We start from the raw sequence: 24,425 nt of genomic DNA, 5'->3' as shown, positions 1-24,425 counted from the left end.
GAAGACAGGGTTTCGATCTTGCTGCCTGCCTGAACAACGTCTAATCAAAATATTTTCTCTCGATAACAATATTCAGTTAGAAATTCTATACAAATATAGCATAATTTTCTTAACAGATTCCATACACTCAGATTATACCAAAACAGTAAGATTACTCAAACTGCACAACTGTAGGCATCAATGCAGACTCCACTTTCTCTGTCAGAATTAGCCCACCTTATGTGAAGGAAAAATTTCTAACAATTTCTATTTAACATGGAAACAAGGCACCTCACTGTTATAAAACAAAAAGTGCGTTCAATAACACTACAGTACATTACATGGATGACAATTAAAGACTGCAATTTGCATGTACATTTAAATTTGTAGTTGATACTTTCCAGTGGGTCAATGTACTCTACATAAATGTACACAGAATCCTCCAAAAACCTGTTGTCAAATAGCAGAGGCCATGGACTTAAGCTTTGCCTAGCACGTTTTTAAATCTTCGATCTAACATTTTGAGTGGGATATCAGTTCACTGACACTTCAGTTACACAACCAGTTTAACCATGCTCAAAGGAAAAGAGTGTGGGTAAAATTGTTTTGTAATGTACTGTAGTGTTCTTCTAATGTTACAAGCAATTGTAATATATAGATTTAGGCCAGCCTAAAAGCGCAGCTCCTCAGTTATTTTTCGGAATGTTGTTACTAATGAAAATAATCCAACATGTATGAGGTAAATTGCGAATGATTTAATAGTTTCAGCCGGAACTAGTATTACATCAGCAGATCGAGGTGTAAGATGGTGTGATTATGAAATATAGAGCCACGATTTCAAGGATTTCTGGGAAGCTACCAAAAATCTTGATCACATAACAGAACTGTCTTCTGTGCTTTTTGGTGGCATTTCTTGTTCTTTCCTACCTTATTCAGAAAGACAAGGCATTGTCATTAATCATTATATTCTTCCTTAGTTAACATGGGGACTCCCACACAAAAGACGTTTACACATTTTTTGAGTTATTTTTTTGTAAAAAAAATACCTCTTAGTCGGCGCGTCGGGTATGTTATGGGCGGGTCAATGGGTGAGTTAGTGAGTGAGTGAGTGAGTGAGTGAGTGAGTGAGTGAGTGAGTGAGCGAGTGAGTGAGTGCGTGAGTGAGTGAGTGATGTATGTATGTCACACCAATCAGATTGGATCTACTATGAACAGCCAATCAAATTTCTTGTTGTAAAGGTAAATGGTACGTGAGAAACACAAGGTATGTATAAACACAAGGACTTTGGTAATTGAAAAATAAAGAGTGAGTGTATGTTGCCGGTTTGTGATTTTTAGTCCGGTTTGGAGGGGAGTGTGACAGTTACATACGTACATTGGGTTGTTTTAGAGTGCATAATTTTTAGTGTAATGGTGGCTAGTTATGAACGAGATGAGTCTTGAGTTTTGAAGCAGTTCATGAGTAGTAGGCAAATGGCACGATATTTTTATTTTTAATTACAAAGAGTAACTTGATACTTTTGTTTTTCACAAGGAGTTAATTCAATTAGAGGTCACGAATCGTCAGTTCTAGTTCTTAGGACATGTTTTAGAGGAGACGAGACTATTTAGATTTGAAGCAGGTCTAACGTTTACAATAGTAAGTGCAGGTAACGATTGTTTTGTTCTTATTGCATGCAAATATAACGAGATATTTTTATTTTTTAGTTACAATGGGTAATTTGACACTCTTGTTTTTCACAAGGTAGTAAATTCAATTAGAGCTGACGAATCGTCACCACTTGTTCCCACGAGATGTTTGCTATTTTTAGTTACAAATGGTAACTCGACACTTTTGTTTTTCATATGGGAGTAAATTCAATTAGAGCTTACAAGTTATCGGCTATTGTTCCCAGGATGTTAAACAAAAAAGAAGCTTTCATTTCTAGAGTGTTTTTACGTCTCTGCAGTAGCAGTTCAATATTTTTATTTGATGGACATTTTATGACATTCTTTTCAGTCGGATATTTTTAAAGGTAAAAAGTTTGAAGACTGCGTGGCACCAAGTTGAAGTGCAATTTAATTAAATTAGACTTTCAACGTGTCAGGGAGGGTTTTTTTCTCTTTCTTTCTCTTTTCGGTGAAGTTGTGTTGTGTTGTGTAAAAAGGGTAAACTTACGACTCGTATAAAACGCGAAAAAGTCTCTTAATTAACTCGAGTATTTTTGAGCAAAAATTCTTCTTGGGGGTTGGAAGGGCTATGTGATTGGTGAGTGAGGGAGTTATGCATGTGCGCTTGTCGTACCAATCACAGTGCGGGTTGTATCAAAGAACGAATCAAATTACCTGTTAGAAAATAAGATGGTATCTACATTAATCTGGAGACATGTCAGATTACTGTAGTTTTTTCAGTCAAACACTTTATGGCTTACTATTTAGCTATCTTACCATGACCGACGTAACATCGTATGTACATCATAAATTCCCAGTTTCTTTCTTGCTGTACATGGCAACCGAAAAAACTTGTCAAATTAACCAAATCATTGCTACAAACAGCTCCATGAATGCTCCTATCTCCGACACTTCACCCCAAAAAATAACTCTTGCACGTCTTGCGTGCCTATGTTTTGTTGCGGGGACTGATTGAAATGCAGTGGTTACAATGTACTCAGTCCCTGAATCTCTACCAAATGAAATCTCACAAAAATACCAAAACAGTATACATATGTGAAAAGTTGGAAAGTTTTGTTTTCTAACTTGTCCCCAAAGATACATTTAGCCATCTTCACTATTGTATGGAGTCTCCTCCTGCTGGAGGGGTTTGCAATAAGCAAAATCACCCTCGCATGAATGGTAATTACGATATTTTTTTTTTTGCTGATCATGAATACTTGCATAGGCTTCTAATAATAATTTTATTGTTCAATTTCAATGTGATTTGTTCTTTTTCTCGACTGGCATTGTGGACTACAAGAGCTGCGATTTGGTTCCATTGATTAATTTTGCTATGATTAAATTATACCAAGAATTATCAGTGAGCTAAGAGGAAGTTATATTATGTACATGTATTTTGTCTGCACTACACAACCAAATGCACTCAAAGGTTATGAGGCATAGGTACATTTGTCAGAAGAGCCCAGCATATCCAAGATATGTTTTGATTGACACATCAATTAAGATAATTTACAGCAAAATGGATAAAAAATACATCAATATCCTACATGCACCAAAGCCAGACATGGGGTTATAAGACAATCGTTTAAACAACAGATTGAAATAATTTATAAATTAGAGAACACTATTCCTACAACAGAATGGAACAAATTAACCTTATCGGACATTGCGAATGGCAAGGCTGTCTGTAGAATGTCACAAATTTCTCAACCTTTTCTTTCTACAAAAATGCTAATCCTGCAACTTTGCTTAAGACCCAGTTCTCCATTTCGTGTTGGCAAAATATCAATTTATGCCATGTCCAATGCAGATTATCACAAAATTGATTTAAAAGCTCAATAAATATCATTTTAAAGCCAAAAAGCCAATTATTTAAATAAACCACGAGTAAATTATCTCTAAGAAAAACTGATTAAATTAACAGGCACTTAAAAATAATTAGTTAATATGTGTTTCTTAATAATGTAATGCAGTGTATCTGTCACAATGTTGCAGCTATGATATTACTACAAACAGGATGGGTTGCAGAACTGAACCTCCAAGTCAGTTTATTCAATGAACTTGGTGCAGAATTTATAATCCCATCAAGTTGTCTGTAAATACAGAGAAACCAAACAAAGCATTACAATCATAAGTAATGAATTACTTAACTCTTTTACATGTACTGTATGAACAGTGTATGTTCCATTAATATTGGGGATCTCTCAGAAGCTGCATCCATGATAAATTAATTTGTTCCCAGATGCATTTGTTTATAGAACTTTTCACAAATTAATATCTCTGTCATAACAGTGACCTCTGTGTTCTCCAACAATTAGCACACAAGAAAAATACACTCAGTAAGATATTGTTTACAATAAAAATCAAAGCCTATAAGCAATCATAAGGACCTTAAATTTATATTACCTCAGAAATATCTCACCAGGCCATGGTTGCTTTGAAAATCTTTGATGTTTTAATACAGGCTCCCCATCTGTAACCTGTTCATATATTGACTGACAGGAACAGGCATGTAATTCCTTTCTTTGATATACAGTGTACTTCATTGTTAGCTGTTTACTGAGTGTTAGTAGTGAATCAAATGCTAGGGGTTGGTACTCCAACTTTCACTGTGGCAGGCTCTGCCCTGAGATACAAAGCAAACTTACATAACTGTTATGAACTTCGCCACTTGCTTTCAAGAGCAAATGCAATTTGCTTCAAACAAGCAACTGGAACATTGAGGGTTACAACAATGTGCACAGTCCCAATCACAGGGTCATCCAGGCTGTTTGGTTGTACATATAACTGTACAACTGTATATGAGTTCAGCTTCCAGAAGAAAATCAGAGTTTGTCAGGATAAATACTGATGTTCTTGCTTACTCAATGAATGAATGTGCAGTTCCAGAAGATATTCACACCCAACACCCATTCACGGCCAGTCTTTAGAAATTCCAAATTAAAGTATCAGGAATCAAGAGCTCTAATAGAGAAAAAACCTCCATGTGGGGTATGAATCTTTTCTTGAAGAAAACAATGTCTGAGAAATCATTAATTACAAAATAATGTTTAAGAAACATCTTACCTTTCAGAGAATTTTGTAATCTACACTGTCTGGCCAGTTCATATACATGTATTTGACAAGTTGACACTGAGCATGTTTGTAAATTTGCGCACTTCAACATCACATTACTATGTAGTAGCACTGGCCAACTAAAAACAAACAGCATAATTTGGTTAATTAATATACACTGTACATTATTAGGTTGAAATATTGGTGTAGATTGTTGCACATCAACAGATACAGAAACTATTTGCACCTGAATCATAATGAGTGAAAAATCGTGCATGAGACATTTACATGTACATGTAACAGCCCTCCACCTCAGAACCATCACAGATATGATATGATATTTTTAAACTCTCTGAAATTTCAGATTATTCAAGATTAACATATGCACATACATCATCTGGGGCAACCCTAAAACACTGAATTTGGAAACCGAAATCCGGAATGCAGAATCTGGAATCCAGAATCCGGAACCAAAAACCAGAAGCTGGAATCCAGATATTATGAATGATGATAGAAATAATTCACTTCAGCAATGTCTAATAAATAAATATGAGCAAAAATCATTTTGTTGTTATTTATTTTCTTGGCTTTACTTCAGCCACAGACTGTAATTGCTAAAAAATTATTGACTAGTTCTGAACAACCCTTAGCTATATATCTGGCCCCGTTGTTCAAAAGCTGCATAAAGCTATTCATTCAGTACATCACTATCCAGTCAGGGTTACTGATTTTTTGGGTGGATAGAGTTACTCATAGCCTGCGAGCAGACTCTAGTATCTGTCTCTATTGTCTGAGCAGGCTAAATAGGTGTCTATAAGTGTTTTTCTGCATTGGCATGTCACCAAGAGCCTTCATGTGGCTTTGCCACTCACACCCCCAGCCCAAACACGAGAGCCTGCTCATAGGCTAAGTTACCCATCTTTTGTTCAAGCTGGCCCTGGTGAGAGCCTGGTTCTTGTCTAGATCAAATTGCTCTGAGAAGACCGGTGAGCAGCACATTAACAACAAGCTATTATAGGCTATTGCAGTGAGTTTCTGGCAGTCTTTTAGCATCTTTGAACAGCATGTGGTCTGATCTGTCAGCAAGTGAGAAGCAGACGGAAGTAAGTGTGCAACATTTCTACAAATTGTTTTAATATGATGGCTGCCAAGAATATGAAATGCTGATTTGTCACAGTATCAGTGTGGAAATTGTGTTAATCTGGAATTGGTCTCGTATCTGTTGGAAAAATCAAATTTCATATTTAGACCAGACGGGTTAGCCCTTGGACTTCGAAATTGGGGGGCATGACCGTCAATGTACAGGGGGCTGCCACTGATGGATATCCTGTTCTCTATGACATTCTCTATCTTGTTCAGTATGTACTAGACATAAAGGATAAATTTATACTTCTGGTAAATTGAAGATCACTTATTAAACAAAATGGCAATTACCAGCAAGCTTATTTTAGACACTCTTGAGGTGCTTCGAATAAAATTAAGACGCACTTTACTGTGATTCTCATAATCATAGCCTTCACTAAAATAACGGTTGCACAATTTCAACAGACGGGAATTTTTGTTTCAAAAAAGGTTAAGTTTGAGGTCCTTTTTACTTGGCAGCTTACTTTTTACAGTCGAAAAGCTAAGCAAAACAATTTTCGCGTATTTGAAGAACTTATTTTCTTTGATTTGCAGATTCCGGTTTCCAGTTTCTGGATTCCGGTTTTTGGTTCCAGATTCCGGATTCCGGTTTCTGGGTTTTAGGGTTGCCCCATATTTAACATATTGTTTGCTTCACATTCAGTTTACACATGGCTGTTATCCAGCATAGGCAGACTTATAGGTTTTCCTTCAAAAATATATTGCAACAACTATTGCATCTTTCGTTACCTATTCTTGTGATGAAATGACACAAAATTCAAGAACAAGAAGTCATAAGCATAAAACTAACTTACATGGTAGTGCTTACAGTTCCTCTTACTGTCTGCATATGCTGTCCATAAACTGATGCTGCCTGGACAATGTACTCATTATTTTTCTGATCACACCTTTTAAAACGTCACTGTTATATAATTTGTCCTGAAAAAGCAATACATGAAATGTTATGCCTTTGGCACTCACCAAATACCTTTACATGATGTATAATGTACACCATATCAACATTCACAATTCTCTTTACTTTCATTGTAACTCTTTTGTGTCATTTTCCCTCACTTGAAGACAGGACTTCCACATTAGGTTATAATTTGCCTTTGGAATCTCTATGAATTCACAGGGAGTGATAACAATTAAATCATGACTAATTTTAGCAAAGGAGGCGTTCAAATGTCAGATTTTAATGCTAAGTTTATACAGTAACTTTACATTACTCTTCGTACATATATATAACCTCTCAATTATTGCACCTATAGACAGAAGCTGTGCTGGGGGAAGAAATGTTCTAAACTCTCTGAACTTTTCCCCCTTACCTGTAATAGGATGACTATTATGAACTACGGTTTGTAACCAACACCAACATCAGGTTATGTATACACATGTATATTTTGTTGTCGTCTGTAATCATAAAAAAATAAAAATTTAAAATCCTCCATAAAGTTCACACTCAATAACACTGCTACATGTAGCGTTGTTACTGGAAATCAATTTAAGTGAAACTGTTGAAACAGCTCTGCCAAAATTTTTCCTAGCAGTTAAGGCAGGATAACAGAATATACATGTAGCACACAGCAAAGGCTAGAGATACACACATGTTAGTTATCAGTTAGGATTTGGTGAGCTTCTGTGCTGTAGGTATGGTGGAAAATAATAGATTATCAGAAATGAAGGTTCCTGAGACATTTTGACAGCACTGAGAGGAATTAATATATAAATTCACAAAAGAAGGAGAAGTTCTTGCCCTGTCCAGTTCTCTGTAATAAATATATCATTTACATACAAGTCATTTATAATATGTGGTTTGTGTTTAAAGCCGATATAATGCAGACTGTGATTCACCAATTCCAGTGCATTATTTACATTTACATGGTATACCTCGGTAAAACCATAAAACATTGCGTGCGACTAAAATAAAAAATATAAAAAATAAAAAGAAATGCCTAATTCATAACAATTTAAAATACTCAACACTAAAACGAATGTAATTCTTTACTTGAAAATTATTCTCCCGTAATGCCCATGGGCCAATTACAGGCATGCTAAAAAGTCCTTAAACACAAAGTAAAAGGAAATTAAGAAAACTATTGCTTTTTTCCGGAAAATTGTAGCGACTGAAGACAATGATGGAACACTCTGAGAGTGCATTCTGTCAACCTGATGAGATAAAATTTAAGGAGAATAGAGAATTCACGAAGTTATATCGCAAACAAATTGGTACAGGACAGGAGAAAGGAAACTGTACAGCCAGGAAGAAACTGAAACTTTCTTCGACCAGCAAAAAAGTATGCATGCACAACAAAGAAAACAGTCAGTGACATTCATTTAATAAGTTAGTAAATAAAAAATTAGAGTGAAGAAGAGAGCAAAGAGAGAGAGAGAGGAGATAGGAGAGCGCTCTCTCCAACTAAATTGTGTATATATGTATGTAAAAGTTATTCTTATTACTGAGAAATGGTCAGGGCAAGAACTTCTATTACAATGTTCAATCTACCAAGTCAATTAGTACTATCTCACTTTTTTGGAACATTTCCATATTAAGTGTAAATACCGCATTGGGGAATAACCTCTTATTAACAAAATACGGTCCATGTACCCCCAACCAAAAGCAATGGCACAAATAACATGAAATAACCAATCAAAATCAAAGCAGAGCTTTATTTGTAGACAGGATTGCCATGCATAATCGTCTACTCGACATTTTGGACTATAAAAGCATTTCACCAAACCGAACTAATTGGACAGACAACAAAATAAAACGAGGAAATCTACATTATAAACACAAGATGCATATCACTACATCTGAGCTCGAGTATCAACAGCAAATCCCTTTTCAATGAACGGTGACCGAATAAAAGAGAGGATAAAGAAAATTCGTTTAAGCTTGCGGTGTTAAAGTTGAAAAATTATTCACGCTTAAATTTGAATATTACTCAGAGTCTGTATTTTTGCCGACGGCTTAATTTAGCTATGCAGTCATTTTATTGGCAGTAGCTTTACCAGTCTTCAACCAATTTAACCTCGGAATTCACAAAAGCATTTCGCCAAACCGAATAAATTGAACTAACAAAACGAGGAAATCTCCATACTTTGTAATCACAATATGCAAATATTCACATAGGAACAAAAGTAAATTTAGCAAATCCTGTTCGCTTCGGCTTAAAATGGTTTGTAGACCTTTCTTGGTTCAGTTTTCAACAACAGAAGAACAAATTTTAGCAGTCTACGAAGCGGCAGTGCTAACTAAATCAGAGAAAACTTCAAAACTCGCCCGGCCGTGTTTACAAGTACGATTTTGGTTAAGCTTATTTTTAGATGTGAGGTTATAAGCTTAAATTGACGACGAAAATCGATAGAAAACATAATTTGTTTACAACTTACAGCAACCTCCAAAGCGACCCACGTGTTATTGTTTAGAGACGAGCGAAATTAAAACGATGCAATTTTCAAAATCTCTTACAGCATGGCTTCAAATAAGGAAGACTTTTAATGGATTCCAATTGAAAATAAGCTTATATCGCCGAGGAAACTTGTTAATTTTCATACCAAACGCAACAACAAAAGTCACTTACCGCAAGTTGGCAATTCAGTTCGGCCAGTGTAAATCTTCCAGGCAGAAACTTGCAGCAAAAGTTGTGAAGACTAAACTGAAGTTATATTTTCGATACATCAACGAATCAACCACTTCTTTCCGCTACGTTTACTGTTTTGCAATTTCTCTAAAACACTCGGGTACGTTTGATTTCTCTAATGTTCATCACCTGACCAAATCAGGTGACTTTTGAATTTTCTTGCACGGCTGCACAGCATCACGTTCGCGCGAATTTTGAACTTGGCCATCGGGAATTCGGCAGTCTTTTGAATCAATTTGTCGGGTACTTTCGCCTCCTTTCTATAGCCCTCGTTAGCTTTGGTTCACGGCATTGTTCGGTATTATTTCACCTCCTTTCTCTAGCCCTTGACTAGCTATAATTCACGGCATTGTTCAGTACTGTTTCGCCTCCTTCCCCAGCGCTGGCCCGCTCAGTCTTTTTCGCGATCTTCTTCGCTACTTCTTTGCCTGTTAATTCTTACTTTGTGTCTTTTGCTTCAGCGCAACCCTGTCTTAAAAATATTAAATCAACCTCCGCTATCGTTTTTCTTTAAAAATCCCGCCAAGAAAAATGGCATTCACCCGCTACCAACTGAGGGTGCATGTCTCTGTCAACCTATTAGCTGGAGTATGGCCGCCATCTTGCGCGACTCCGTCGTCGTCGTCGTCGTCGTCGTCGCCGTCGTGCGTACGCGCCCACGAGCAATACCGCTAGCCATGATAACTATGAGAAAATCAATTCATGGGTTTCCTTTTCTTCCCTATATGGGTATGGGGCTCCGCCGGAGCTCCGCTATTATTTCTCTTTTAATTTGGCGTACTCACCTTGGAGATGTTTCCTGGTAGACGGCAATAGTTTGCTGTCCTCAGTTAAGGAAAATGAACATAATATGATACAAGTTTTGGGGAGCTCATCAACCCATGGAGTCCGCCCTCTGGGTGGACTCCACTTCCCCTTAAAAGATCCTTTCTAGTAGTGGATCTTGACCATATTCTTCATTCACTTCAAGAACATTTCCAACTACCGGCACTTTATCGTAATTGACCAGGTGGACTACCACAAACTTTCCCACCTCAATGTTCTCCAAGCAGTCATCCTGTACATAATTTAATCACCTAAATAGCAGCAGGTAATACATCTTGTGCTGGAGGTAGCAGCATCCCTTGCTCAGTGTTAAGGCAAATACCACATTCTGTAGTACGTTGATATTTTAAATAAAACATTTTATTCATTTTAATCATCTAGAATGAAAAGTTTAAGCAACCGAAGTTTCTGTGACTCGGTGCCTTATCTTTCAGATAAAAGGGAAGGAAATCAGTTTGAAAGAGCTCAAGCAGGAGGTCAACAAAGTCAGAGCACTTTCGCAAGTGCAGGGGGCAATTGTGAATTTTCAATTGAAGAGCTGGGAAGAGGCCAGAACAAACTTTGATGACAGTGTTTTTTCAGAGAGTCTTCTACGGTTTAGGGTAAAGCTCATGTTGCATCATTTTACGTTTAAAACAAAATAATAGTTTCTGTTATTCACCTCAGTGTCTCACGCAGTGGAGGATAGTAACCTCGCTGCTTCTCCACTCAGGAAAATATCCTCCACTATCCACCTCCACTTTAGTGAATAATTGTTAATTATTACCCTGAAAAAATTACTCTATTCTGATTGGCCGAGACTGGGAAAGTTTGTTAAATTTTATTTTGCACTCAATTGCAACTTGATGGATGCAGAAGGTCTGAATAAAGCCAGCAAAGTACCCTTTGATCATAAAGTATCCTTAGTTTTGCAAGTCTAATAATTGTTTGAAGCATACAATCGAAGACTTGAAATTCTATTGTTTTTACAGGGTGACTTTGAAAAGTTACATGACTTCAAGATGTTTCTGAAACACCTTCAAAACAAAACAGAACATACTAGAGAAGGGCAAGTCGATGGCACAGTCATCACTGGATCTGATGGTGTTACCAAAGGCCATGTTGTCTTTTCAAGGTATGCCGATATGGAAGCATCATCTTCCTGCCTTGACAATGGAGCATTCTTGTCAATTGGGCATACTGGATACAATTCGGAGCTCAGTGGATAAAGCATAACTGTTAAAATTCAATTACTGTTACAGTATCAATACATGTAACTTACCTGTAATAATAGTGATGATAGTAATAAGAATAATAATCAGCAAGACTTCCGATTTTCTGGCAAGTACATGGCTGTAATGATAATAATAATAATAATAATAATAATAATAATGTTTTTTTTTAAAAAGAGGAGTGTTTATTGTGACAAAAACTAGAGCTAAGCTTTACAAAATGCTATAATATTTCAACAATTTGATGTCTGTTAAACCTGTAAAACATGTTTCCGTATCTAATCATGATATCATGGTTACTACAACTAATACTAATACTACTATCATCATCATAACATAAATTAACATATTCCATACAAATTGGTATATACAAGGTAAAAGTAAGTAAAAGAAATAAACTATTAAAACCTATTTCAACAAAGTTTACATAATGGCTACCTCCTGGGTTTCAACGTCAATATCGGTATATTACAAGGTAAAAGTAAATAAAAGAAATAAACTATTAAAACCTATTTCAGCAGTGTTTACATAATGGCTCCCTCCTGGGTTTCAACGTCGATATCAATAAGTCACAAAAGGCTTTCCTTCTAGCTCTTGAACCTCTTAGGCAGATTAGTGCGGATCTTAGTAAAGCGAAGGATGTCCTTGCTCTTATCCAGAAGATTGTTTTAGCATAATGTTCTCCTTTCTTCATGGAAATCAGCTGCGCCAGTCTGGAATGGTATTGCAAGCACTCGTTTCCCATGCCGCCTGTTGACGTAAAAATAAGGGGTGTAAAAGTTCCTTGTTCGATATCCAAAACCCTCCTCGCGTAAAGGCGCTTCTTCTCGTTCTCATGATTGCGGTATATCTGTTGGAGCTCTAGGTCCCTATACGAATCAGCATTAGGGTGACAAACCCTCACGTCAAAGAATGCTGATCGTTGGTTCTCCCAGAACCCGCGCGCATGAATATCTAATCTCGCATCTGGAGCTCGATTAGAACCTCTTCCCAGCTGTTCACCCGAGATGTCTTGCAGGACAGGCTCAATCTCAACATCGGTACAAACCATATTCAGGAGTTCGGCTTCTAAGTCCCTCAGCTCATTTTGACGTTGGGTAACGAACCTACCTCTCTTGCATATCATTGCGTGGTTCACTGTAAAAGCATCACCGCATACACAGGTGGAGGGGATATCATCAACCGGCCAATCGTAGCGCAGTTTGATTGCATCGCGGAACTCTCTCTTATTTAGATTGAAACCCATTTCACGAAGGGGTAGTACCGTCAGCCAAACAGATGACCCCTTTAATAATAATAATAATAATAATAATAATAATAATAATAATACTTGCCAAAAAATCTGAAGTCTTGCTTATTGTACAGCACTAACATGCACTATGAATGGTCAGAATGGAAAGATATGTGATACTGGCCCTTGTGATCAAATTGTGTGTAGCAACTTACTGTTGCTAATTTTGTTGTTGTTGCTTTTTTGGGGGGGGGGGGATATTTATTACTTAACACAGATAATGCTATAGGCATTAAGGTATGTGGGATGGCAGCAGCCAACTCATCCACATGTATGAATGTGGTACAATGCTAATAAAAGTATGATTAGAAGGCAAACTACAATGTAGTCAGTAATAAAGTGTATTCTCGTTTGTCTCACGATGTAGTCACTTGAGATGTAGATCGCGACGTTTCGACTGCTTACTGCTAGTCTTCTTCAGGCGATAAGGTCGACTGATTGCACGGTATCATTTATATCACAAAGGTCGGCTGTGATTGGTGCATTTCGATCCTCCTATTGTTCCATTGTTCCGGCGAGTAGCTGTTCCCTCAGTGGTCCGCTGTTGTACCGTTCTCCTGTTGTTGTGTTTCTTGATCGTGGGTATCCATGCTTCAGGAATTTCAATTCCACTATCGCTGTTGATGTTGTTAGGGTGAAGTCTTATGTGAATAGCTTCCTTGACCCTACGTGTGTACCAGTGAGGATCTCGATCAATAAACTTGACCTCATTCCAGATAGGATAGTGGCCGGTCTCGTGGGTGTGTTCAGAAACGGCGGAGGTCTGGGTACGGGCGAGTCGTATATCCCTGTCGTGTTCTTTGATCCTCTCCTGCATAGATCTCCCTGTTTCCCCGATGTAGACTTTGCCGCACTCACAGGGAATCCTGTAGACAACACCATCTTGTTTAGCCGGGTTGACGGTGTCCTTTGGTCTCACTAAGTGTGACCGGAGTGTCGTGTCGGACTTAAAGACGGTGCGAATGCCTTGTTGTTCTAGGCAGCGGCGGAGAGACTCCGAAACTCCTTGGACATAAGGTAAAACGGCGGTGGATTTAAATTCCGCGACAGGCTCTCTTCTTGGGGTTGTTCGTGCCTTTGTGATCTTCTGTACAAAAGAGGAGGGATATCCGTTAGAAACAAGTACAGATGACAGATGTTTCTTCTCTCCAGCGATTACTGATGGTTTGGTGACGAGACGTTTAGCCCGGTCGAACAGACACTTCACAATACCGCGCTTTACTGACTGAGGGTGGTGTGAATCATACGCTACAAAAGTTGTAGGAGAGAAGGTTAAATCCACTACCCAGCGAGTCTTTAATACCACCAAAGACCGTCAACAGCGCAAGTTTGAGAAACTTTTGCGAGAGAAACAGTCTTCTGTTTCTCCTACAACTTTTGTTGACAAAACAAAGTGGGTTATCAACTTGTCATCCAGGACCCTCAACGAAGCTGAGGTGTCCTTACTGAAGAAAGGTCTAAATTTCGCCGTGACTCCTACGAGCGTCCCAGCCACCGAGATCATCGCCAAGATTGAGTCAGCAGTCAGGCCACTAGATGCGGAGCGAGCAGACACAGTCAGGAGATCCGTCAACACCATCCTTCAACAGGCACAACCACCCACGCCCAACATCACGAAGGAACAGCAGGAGGCTCTTAAAAGCTTAAAAGAGGACAACTTCATCATGGTCCTTCCGGCCGACAAAGGACGCGCCAGCGTAATCCTGAACACGCAACAACTTCCTAAGTCTACCAGCATTTATTATAACAATTACACTAAAATAACATTATACTTTAAATAGGGTAACTAACAATAATACAATAAGCTAAATAATTAACCTTAATTTATTTACAAGAATATAATAAACAAGCTAAATACTTCAGTACACTTAATCTATTTACAAGAATATTCCTTAAAAAAAAAATAGGCGTTTCCGTAGTTCAGTTCAGTTCACCTTGCGTTTGAAGTCCTTGTCCATGAACTTGACCCCAACAACGTTCCACCAACACATGACACACACAACGAACCAATTCAAACTCCCGTTTATTACTCCCACCTTTCAACTTACTTCTTCCGATTACGTCTTCACTCAGTCCGGTATATTTCAACTTGACTTCTCCGATTTACTCCAGCTGTCCGGTTTACAACGGCCGACTTCGACAGAACTTTACGCTTGTCCTTCGATTGCTTCGACAAGAACTTTACGCTTGTCCTTCGATTGCTTCGACCAGCTATTTAGCACTCACGTTCCCCGGCAAATGGCTCTTTGTCGTGAATTTAGGAATGGTTTACTGATGGCTTCTCAGTAATGAAAATGTGCTTCCGGACGTGTTCCTGCCACTTTCTAGCCTCGCTCGTAACTACACTTCAACCTGCTTCTTCTACACACAGAAAAACCTCTCAACACGTATCACCCCAAAAAACCCTAAATATGCAAACGCAAGGTGTTACAATCAAAGAAAGGAAAAGAAAACTATTGGTTAAGGACTAATTACAAAAGTATTGAACAGAACTGGTTACGTAATGAAAGAATACAAATCACACAATCGAGTGTTACGGAATAAATATGACTCTAAACAAGCTGTTCCTATGGGATGTAATTAAACATTCCATGACACGGATCGATTTACGAACAACGAGACGGCACAGCCATGGGGAGCCCTGTATCCGCGGTTATTGCTAATCTCTACATGGAGATATTTGAAGAACAAGCAATAGAGTCCGCACCTTGCAAGCCTAAGATCTGTAAACGCTACGTAGATGATACTTTCACCATCCTGGATCGGGCTAGAGTTGACGTCTTCCTGCAACACCTGAACAGTCAACAACCATCAATCCGTTTCACCATGGAGATCGAGAACAACAACAAGATCGCCTTTCTCGACACGTCAGTTTACAGAGAACCTGATGGCCGCCTTACCACCAGTGTCTACAGGAAACCAACACATGCTGATTAGTACCTAGCGTATGATTCACACCACCCTCAGTCAGTAAAGCGCGGTATTGTGAAGTGTCTGTTCGACCGGGCTAAACGTCTCGTCACCAAACCATCAGTAATCGCTGGAGAGAAGAAACATCTGTCATCTGTACTTGTTTCTAACGGATATCCCTCCTCTTTTGTACAGAAGATCACAAAGGCACGAACAACCCCAAGAAGAGAGCCTGTCGCGGAATTTAAATCCACCGCCGTTTTACCTTATGTCCAAGGAGTTTCGGAGTCTCTCCGCCGCTGCCTAGAACAACAAGGCATTCGCACCGTCTTTAAGTCCGACACGACACTCCGGTCACACTTAGTGAGACCAAAGGACACCGTCAACCCGGCTAAACAAGATGGTGTTGTCTACAGGATTCCCTGTGAGTGCGGCAAAGTCTACATCGGGGAAACAGGGAGATCTATGCAGGAGAGGATCAAAGAACACGACAGGGATATACGACTCGCCCGTACCCAGACCTCCGCCGTTTCTGAACACACCCACGAGACCGGCCACTATCCTATCTGGAATGAGGTCAAGTTTATTGATCGAGATCCTCACTGGTACACACGTAGGGTCAAGGAAGCTATTCACATAAGACTTCACCCTAACAACATCAACAGCGATAGTGGAATTGAAATTCCTGAAGCATGGATACCCACGATCAAGAAACACAACAACAGAACGGTACAACAGCGGACCACTGAGGGAACAGCTACTCGCCGGAACAATGGAACAATAGGAGGATCGAAATGCACCAATCACAGCCGACCTTTGTGATATAAATGATACCGTGCAATCAGTCGACCTTATCGCCTGAAGAAGACTAGCAGTAAGCAGTCGAAACGTCGCGATCTACATCTCAAGTGACTACATCGTGAGACAAACGAGAATACACTTTATTATTGCATCTACCACGATGAATAACAACAACCTTATCCTCGACAATGTAGTCAGTGTACACTATACTAAACCTTAGTTTTCATTAGATCCTGGTAACCTACACCTCTGCTGGTTTTTGGAGCTACTGTAGGAACATTGTTTTTTTTAGTGTACTGCTGTCTTTGTTTTATTGTTCTCCCAACCAATGTCAGACATATACCTCTGCCCAGTAAGGGTGTATGTACAGTGTACATGTATCTCTTCTAAACCTTTATGTTCATTGTTCCTTAATACTTTGTGTTGTCATTAATTAAATCTGACTTTCTTTCGGCTAGGATGTAGTTCAAGAAGTTAGGGACATTGTCGACATGGTCATAAGCATAAATTTTAAGCGGCTGATGACCGTATTCAATGTCATCATAATATGTCCTGTCAGAGCGTCTGACCTTGTAGCAGATTAGCTCTGACAACATCTGGAGCTGCCAAGACTCAGCAAGGCTTCATAGTTGATACAAACATGAAAAGAGAGTCAAGAGCAAAAGTTATGTGAATTATGATGCAATTATTGAAAAATATTCATCTTAAACTCACTTTTACTCGTCAAAGGGAGACCCTTGGGAGTTAAAGTGTTATAAAACTATCTCCCTTCACCTTTTCCCTCCTAAGAGTGACTTAACAGATTTTACTCTGGCTTATGCCAGACGCTTTTACTCATCAAAGGGAGACTCCTTAGGGGTTAAAGGGTTAAAGTTGCCAAGTGCCATACTGTAACTGGTTCACTGAAAGATACTCACCAGCAACTATTTTTGCTTTAGAGGCTGATAGTTGATTTCGAAACGTAAGATTTATTGCAGTAACAAAAAAATAGCTTCATTTTCATTGTTGCTAAACAAAATTTCACACTCCATTAGCTCAGTCATTCAGTTTTATTTTTGGCTCATTTATATTCATATTTTCAATTATCTTGATTCTCAATTATCTGGACTATTCGGCTCAGTCCCCACAAGTCCATATAATCTATGTTCGACTGTATATTAAAAATGAGTTTACATTGTATTGATGCATAACTTTGTATTTCAGACCTTGTCATGACTGAGGTTGTCAGCTCATTCGTTGTGGGGGCTGGACAGTGGCGAGAAAAATGGTGGACAGACATGTGTCCAAGTCGAACTATACAAAGCGGCAATTCTACCTAACCTCACGTATTGTCATACAGTGTGGCATTTCTGTAAAGCATCTGATACTAGAAAACTAGAAAGGGTGCAAGAGCGGGCACTACGTGCAGTATACAATAGCAAGACGGCAGATTATGATGAACTATTAAGTAAGGCAAAGCTGCCTAGTTTAGTAAATAGACGCCTACAAGACATACTGATATTAATGTACAAGGTTAAAAGTTTACTGGCACCTAAACACATCTGTGATATATTTTACAAGCAATTTAAGAATTATGATTTGCGTAGTAGCGATTTTCCTATACCTAGATTTAACACTGTAAACTATGGTAAACATAGCATAAGATAATTAGGACCCTATCTCTGGAGAAAAGTAGACAAAGACCTTCGCAACAAAACAAGCCTTCGTGAATTTAAAAAAGCAGTTCGGGCCATGAACCTAACAGATGTGTTGGATGGAAGATGCAGCTGCTATGCTTGCTCAACATAATAATAATACAACCAATTTAAGTAATCTTGAACTTATTTTTTAACTAATTAGACCTATAAAACATATTTTTAATTATTAACTACCTATATATTTTATATAATATTAGCATTTTATATTTTATATCTGTATTTATGTTAGTGTCCCCAATTAGTTATCTTTAGCCAAATACTCCGACACTCAAATAAAGTTTATGTATGTAGGTATGTATGTATGTATGTGCACAACCAACCTGATTTTAGTGCAGAATAAAGAAGCCGACAAACAGTCAAACGAAGTGTACGAGCAACTTCTTGCAACATTTTCTGAGGAAGGGGATCTCATCCTTGACATTGGCAGTGGAAATGGTAAAGAAGGTTTTTGTTTTATTGTGTGGCAACCACTATACACCCTGAAAACTGTGTATTGACTGCCAATTCTTCGATTTGGCATTAAGCACAGGCAAATAGTCACAAGAATGTCCTTGAAATTGTACTATTTTGACAGGAGGCAAAGTATTGGTCGCAAGCATGTGTTATGGAACCCAACAACAACCATGAATTCTTGCATTACTTGATATTTGACTTAAAAGGCAGCAAAATCATTGTTTCTCATTATCTCAATCTCAGAAAATGGATTGCTGGCTGGATTAAGCATGAAAAGGCCATCAGTTTACATCGACCAGTGGACAGATGAAAATGCTCAGTGGCATCTCCTAGAGGATATCAAAGAGCAGTTGCAAGTCAATGATGTTTCCCAGTAACTGCGGCTTTCGCAGTTTGGTTTTATGCTCTGCTCAGTATTCTTTATCTATGAGAAGTTTTTCAAGGGCACCCAAAGAATCATTAATCAGTGAAAAATATGTTCAGACGGCCTTAGCCACTTGAGAATCCGGGTTGACTTCCATGAAAACAATTAGATTTACTCAATTAAATGCTGTGTCAAACTTTCTGCTTTTAGAAAGCTTCGTGTAAATAATTATGTTACGATATGGTGTATTTTGTATAGCCTGCTTAGAAGCCATTAGACAGTAATGAAACTATCTGGGAAAGTAAGAACCAGCCTTGATAACAAATGTTCCTCGTTGGGTGCCCCTGAGTTCTTGTTTGTCTGAACCTTTTAACAGCCAACTTTGTAAACTGCTGTATAATTGTCCTTAAAAATAGGTTCACGTGTATATGCTTGTAGGAAAGCTTCAGTCGTGTGATGTGCTATTTTATTTAACTGTTTTGGTGGTCAGATGTATTGATCTTTACAAATAGGATTTATTTTGAAAAATGAGTCATCGAGGCTTCACACTGTAATACTTTTCTTGCTTGAATTATGGGGAATATACCTTTGTCATACAACAGCTGAATCCTTTTTGAATTACAGATAGATGACCGATTTGTTCTGATAAGTTGTAGGCCGGGGGATCAGAAAATCTGAATCTCTCAAAGAAGGAAAGCGCGATGGGTGCACGATCGTTTTTACATACACCATCTTTTTCACATTAAATTGTACATTTTGGTAAAATTGGATGTAGTGTCCCTGGCGGACTCAACTGAACACTTCTGATGATGATCAAACAGATCGAAAACGTTTAGACTCATAATTTTAACAGCTTTTTACCTTAAAGTTTTTTTTTTGACCCCCTTTTCAAAAAATAATATATACAATATATATTTGGCTTTATAAAACTTAATTAATTCCTCAATGATAGTTTCATCCTTAAGCATTTTAGTTAATCACTTAATAGGCAAACAGTGATACAAAAAAAAGTCTTGATTAACTTTGTTTTTCCCCACAGAATAGATATGGATCACATTAGTGCTTCTTGAAAGCTGTCTCCATACAGTGTTTGATTTTGGAATGAACTGTTTATATTTGTACTGAAACAATTAAAAGATCAATTCTGTGGATCACTTTATAATTTACAGTTGCAGGGAGATTATTAAATGTACATACAGAAATTGGTGGTCTAGCAGGGCTAAATAACAAAATCAGCCAAAAAACAGTTTGAGCTGTATAGATAGATTATAGTGTATGAAGTAGTCTGTAGAAAATGAGAAACAAACAACCAGTTTATTTCTTTAAAAAGAGGCTCGTCTGAAATAATACTGCCATTTCTTATGTATATAATATTCATTGTAGTGCACACTAAAAATATATCACAACTCAGTTTTTGTCTCACTGTGACAACACCACTGGTGCTTGGTGGCTCATGATGGACCTCCTCATGATCATGATCATCATCGTCAAAGGACCCCACGGTTTCTGGCAACTGGGTATTATCAACGATACACATGTTGTGTAGGACGGCTGTTGCAAGGATGATTTTGCAGCATCGACTAGGGTCGCAAACTGCATTGCCCCACCAAAAAAATCAAGGCATTTAAATCTTTGTTTAAGGACTCCGAGAGATCTTTCAATCACATTCCTCGTTTTTGTGTGTGCCTTTTGATACTTCCTTTCGGCATTAGATGTCATCTTAACAGGATGAAAAGGGGTCATAATTACTGGTGTTAGGGCATAGCCCCTGTCCCCGAGAAGCCAACCTTCTCCACCACTTCCGGATTCCAAGCGCATGAATATTCAACATGCTGGCATCGAATACAGCTGAGTCATGGGTAGATCCATGCCACTTGGCAACCACTTTTGTAAACAACATCCTGGCGTTGCATGTTTCCATTACATTTACTGCAAGAAAACCATTGTGGCAAACATAAAGGTGCTCGTTTTTAAACAGCGTCCTGATAGGTATCAAGGTACCATCGATGGCTCCAATCACCTTTGGGAAGACTGCTAGCTCGTAAAACCCTCTCATCGTGTCCTAGAATAAGAGGAATCACACATTTCACTGCACCGGCATTGAATCAAAAATTAAGCACAAACAAATTTAAATTGATATCACAATTTTGTATCAACTAGGAAAGTTTGGGTTTGAGAATTGAAAAAACAATATATCACCAACCCTACAAGTAGCTAAAGATAAGGATACAAAAATTTTTTTTTCATATTCGGAAGAGGTCGGCTCTCCGTGCCGAATGTTACAAAATATTGTTTACTAATTAACAACCCGCACCTGCGTCTATACGCTCAGTGAAAAGTTGCGACCCGTGTCACGCTCAAGGTTGTCCTCCAATAACGCCACCAACCATCGAATTCTCTCGGGGGAGTCTATATCTTTCAATGACATCGTTTTCTCGCATATTCGCTATCGAGGTTCTTACCGTGATTTTCTCTGGCCTGAAATTTTCGTGCGCTTTTAGAAACACCCGAAAGTCGTTTTCGGGAGGTTTACGGGACGGTTTTCGGGACCGAGAAGTTTTCGGTTTTTTGAGAAACGTACGCCAGGACCGAGTCAGAGTGATTAAAGGAGCAGCAACGAGCAACAGCCTCAGTTAAAACCAACCAGGCGAACGACAGTTTGTTCTGTGATAGAAGAAAACGACCATCGTTTACCTCGATTTAGTAGCAGGAGGGCCTTTTGCATGCGCATGCGTGTATCGGCTGGACCATATAACGTGACAGTGGGAGTCACGATGAAAGGGAAATTTAGAGCACAGAAAATATACGTTACGTATCGTCGTCAGCATTTCTTTAATCGCGTAAATTTCGTTACTGAAAAAGACAAGAGCGCAGTCTGATAAAAACAGATTGTGTAAGAAAAAGATGCATTCGAAGATTCTGAATACATATGTTATTGAGCTAGCGTGAGGTTCGTATTGGGGAGATTTTAGACTAGTTCTTTTTTTCCATAAACTTGAAAAAAAAAGAACGAGACCAATATACCCCAATACCAACCAAACAAGCTAATTCATTAAAGTGCTTATCATAATAACTCTTTAAAGAATTATATTATGTATGGGCAGCTCTCTTTGCGTTTCGAGTTTTTTTTTTTTTTTCGGAAAGTAAAAAAGTTGCTTATAGTTACATGCATATGTTACAGAGAACATCTACTGTTGAAGAAACTCAAAGTTGAAGTCATTTTACGAAGCAGACACTAAGACGGTCACGATCCACGAAAGAGCTCTCGATTTGAAATCTGCCATCCATCAGGCACCTTTACTATTCATCGAGTCATTGTCCTGAAAGGCTTGCTGCCAACAATAAGGTAGCTGAACACAGTTTTTCGCGCGGTCAGCGAAAACTCTTCGGTCAGCGAAAACGCGGTCCTCATAGGCGGATTTAGGGGAGGGGCCAAGGGGGCCGCGGCCCCCCTTTTTTTTTCTTGTTTTTTCAAAACGTTTTTGTACGACCCCAACCCTTCTAGCGTCCTTTGAGAGTTGTTATAATTATACAATCAGGTTCTAATTTTATTCAATTTCCGAGCTTTCCTTATTTAAAATATATTTTGTGTTAACAATTATAATATATTATCAAATATTCAAACAAAAGTAGCCCAAAAATTAAAATTCGCGCTAATTGTTAACGCCAAATGTAACTTGCGTTTCTTTCGGTTTGAAATGACGAGGAACACTGGACACGAATATTGTCACGCCATGTCCCTTGCTGCACTTCTGAAGAGTGAAATATTTTTCTGAAGTTTTCGAGGAAAGCAAAGAAGACACTGTTTACATTTCATCGTGAACCAGGTGAGTACGTTTCACATGATATGCAACGGTTAAAACTTGGGGGCCAATGATTCACTGATAGGGCATGGAGCAATGATGGACTCCGAAACCAAAAACGTTCTTCACTACACTAAAAGTGGTCGATCAAAATGTAAGGAACCAGCTCATCATGTCTGCTGCCTAAATCACAAGGTTCGTCAAAATCAATGGAACGTGAATTAGGAGTTAGACTATGTAATAATGTTCCTAATCATGGCAAAAAGTACTCTGTTTTCACTGGAGATTATGACCGCGCCACAAATGGAAGATTCGTGAAGAGGCATACAGTGTAGAAAAATGGTCTGACAGTACTCGTGCAACAAGAACACATGCGAGTCACCTCCACGAGATCAGGCGTACGTTTCTCGATAGACTCGAAAACGTCTCGGGCCCGAAAGGTTTTCCGGGCTCTTAACGGGTGATATTCTCGGGTACAGGAAAGTGTTTCTCAAATCCCCCGAAAACACCCAGAATTCCCTTACGAATATTTCGGGGTTTTTCTCGGGACGGCGAAGATTTGTAGCGTGAGATAGGAAACGTATTCCAGAATCTTTTGGTCTTAGCTTATTATTATTATTATTATTATATTGTTTGCTTATTATTGTAATTGTGCCTTTTGATTGCAATTTAATGTTATTGTTGTTTTAGTTTCAAGTTCTTACTCTGAAATACAGCTGCATTCACCACAGTCTACTTTCAGTGAAGAGGTAGTTCAACTAAGTACAGGATGTACTTGCTTCTTTTGTACTTGCTTTAAGAGGATTATGGTTTATCCATCGTGATAGCATGTTGAATTAAACGGAAGTCCTTATTAATAGATACATGCAGCTGATGTTCAACAGTTGGATCAGCCGCAGGTAACTTGGATATATAAAATTTAATAAGGAAAATCTTGAGTACTACTGATCTACATGCACTCAATTTATTAAGGACTTGAAAGACATTAAACCAAAACCAGATAAAGCTCGAAAGCGGAGTCTTTCTGAAGCAGAGCTAGAGGTTGCTAATTTAGACATGCACTTTTTGAACTTTCAATTTTTTTTTTGCACTTTTCATGCTTTTCTTCCTTTATCAGTATTTACAAAGTTGTTGAAACACATTTAAAATGACTTATGTCTTATATAAATCAACCCTAATGAAAACATTTGATGCGGCCACTGAGGAAACAGCATGTTATCGTCGGGGGGATTGATTCTCGCTTTTTTCCGGGCTAGGTTGACAATTGCTTGCAAAACTATTTTATTCTATGGCTGGAAGTTTGTAGTGATGTTTACTAAACAAAGTCTAAGTTTAAACGAGGCCGTGTTTTCATGAACGATTACAAGATATGTTGACGATCGATCTTTGGGATTCTTACGCGTTATTTTTTTTTCCTGTTTAGAGATCTCAGTAAAAGTAACTATACAATATTATTTACATTTATATCGCCTGAGGCTGTAGGAAATCTTATCTAGTCTTGAGCCAACTTAAAAACATTCGGCAACATCATGTACACAGCGACTTACGGTTACCTTGGGAATTCCCATAGTATCTCCGACTACTTTCAGAGAAAATGCGTTAGCATAACATCATAATG

General features: G+C 38.4%; 1 long non-coding RNA gene and 1 pseudogene across 5 annotated transcripts; one reads left to right on the top strand and one right to left on the bottom strand.

Moving 5' to 3' along the window:
- Nucleotides 1-1,497: 1,497 nt before the first annotated feature.
- Nucleotides 1,498-10,521, bottom strand: LOC149110638 (uncharacterized). 4 transcript variants are annotated; one of them, XR_016207927.1, is made up of 6 exons: nucleotides 9,393-10,520; nucleotides 7,137-7,221; nucleotides 6,624-6,747; nucleotides 4,699-4,826; nucleotides 4,039-4,258; nucleotides 1,498-3,725 (listed from the first exon to the last, which is right to left on the bottom strand). It is a non-coding gene; the product is annotated as an uncharacterized LOC149110638 (long non-coding RNA). The 4 variants fall into 4 exon arrangements; XR_016207928.1 differs by having other exon boundaries at nucleotides 4,699-5,905; nucleotides 6,624-7,221; nucleotides 9,393-10,521; XR_016207930.1 differs by lacking the exon at nucleotides 7,137-7,221 and having other exon boundaries at nucleotides 9,393-10,194.
- A 178-nt stretch (nucleotides 10,522-10,699) lies between these two features.
- LOC110051218 (uncharacterized) lies at nucleotides 10,700-19,167 on the top strand (annotated as a pseudogene). Its single transcript, XR_016208069.1, has 5 exons — nucleotides 10,700-10,879; nucleotides 11,249-11,494; nucleotides 16,949-17,154; nucleotides 18,430-18,622; nucleotides 18,884-19,167. The product of XR_016208069.1 is annotated as an uncharacterized LOC110051218 (transcript).
- Nucleotides 19,168-24,425: the final 5,258 nt, after the last annotated feature.

This window comes from Orbicella faveolata, unplaced genomic scaffold (assembly GCF_042242905.1).
Source record: "Orbicella faveolata isolate gen_17 unplaced genomic scaffold, um_ofav_v1 contig_24, whole genome shotgun sequence".
Taxonomy (NCBI): Eukaryota; Metazoa; Cnidaria; class Anthozoa; order Scleractinia; family Merulinidae; genus Orbicella; species Orbicella faveolata.
This window is presented reverse-complemented; position numbering and strand designations above follow the sequence as displayed.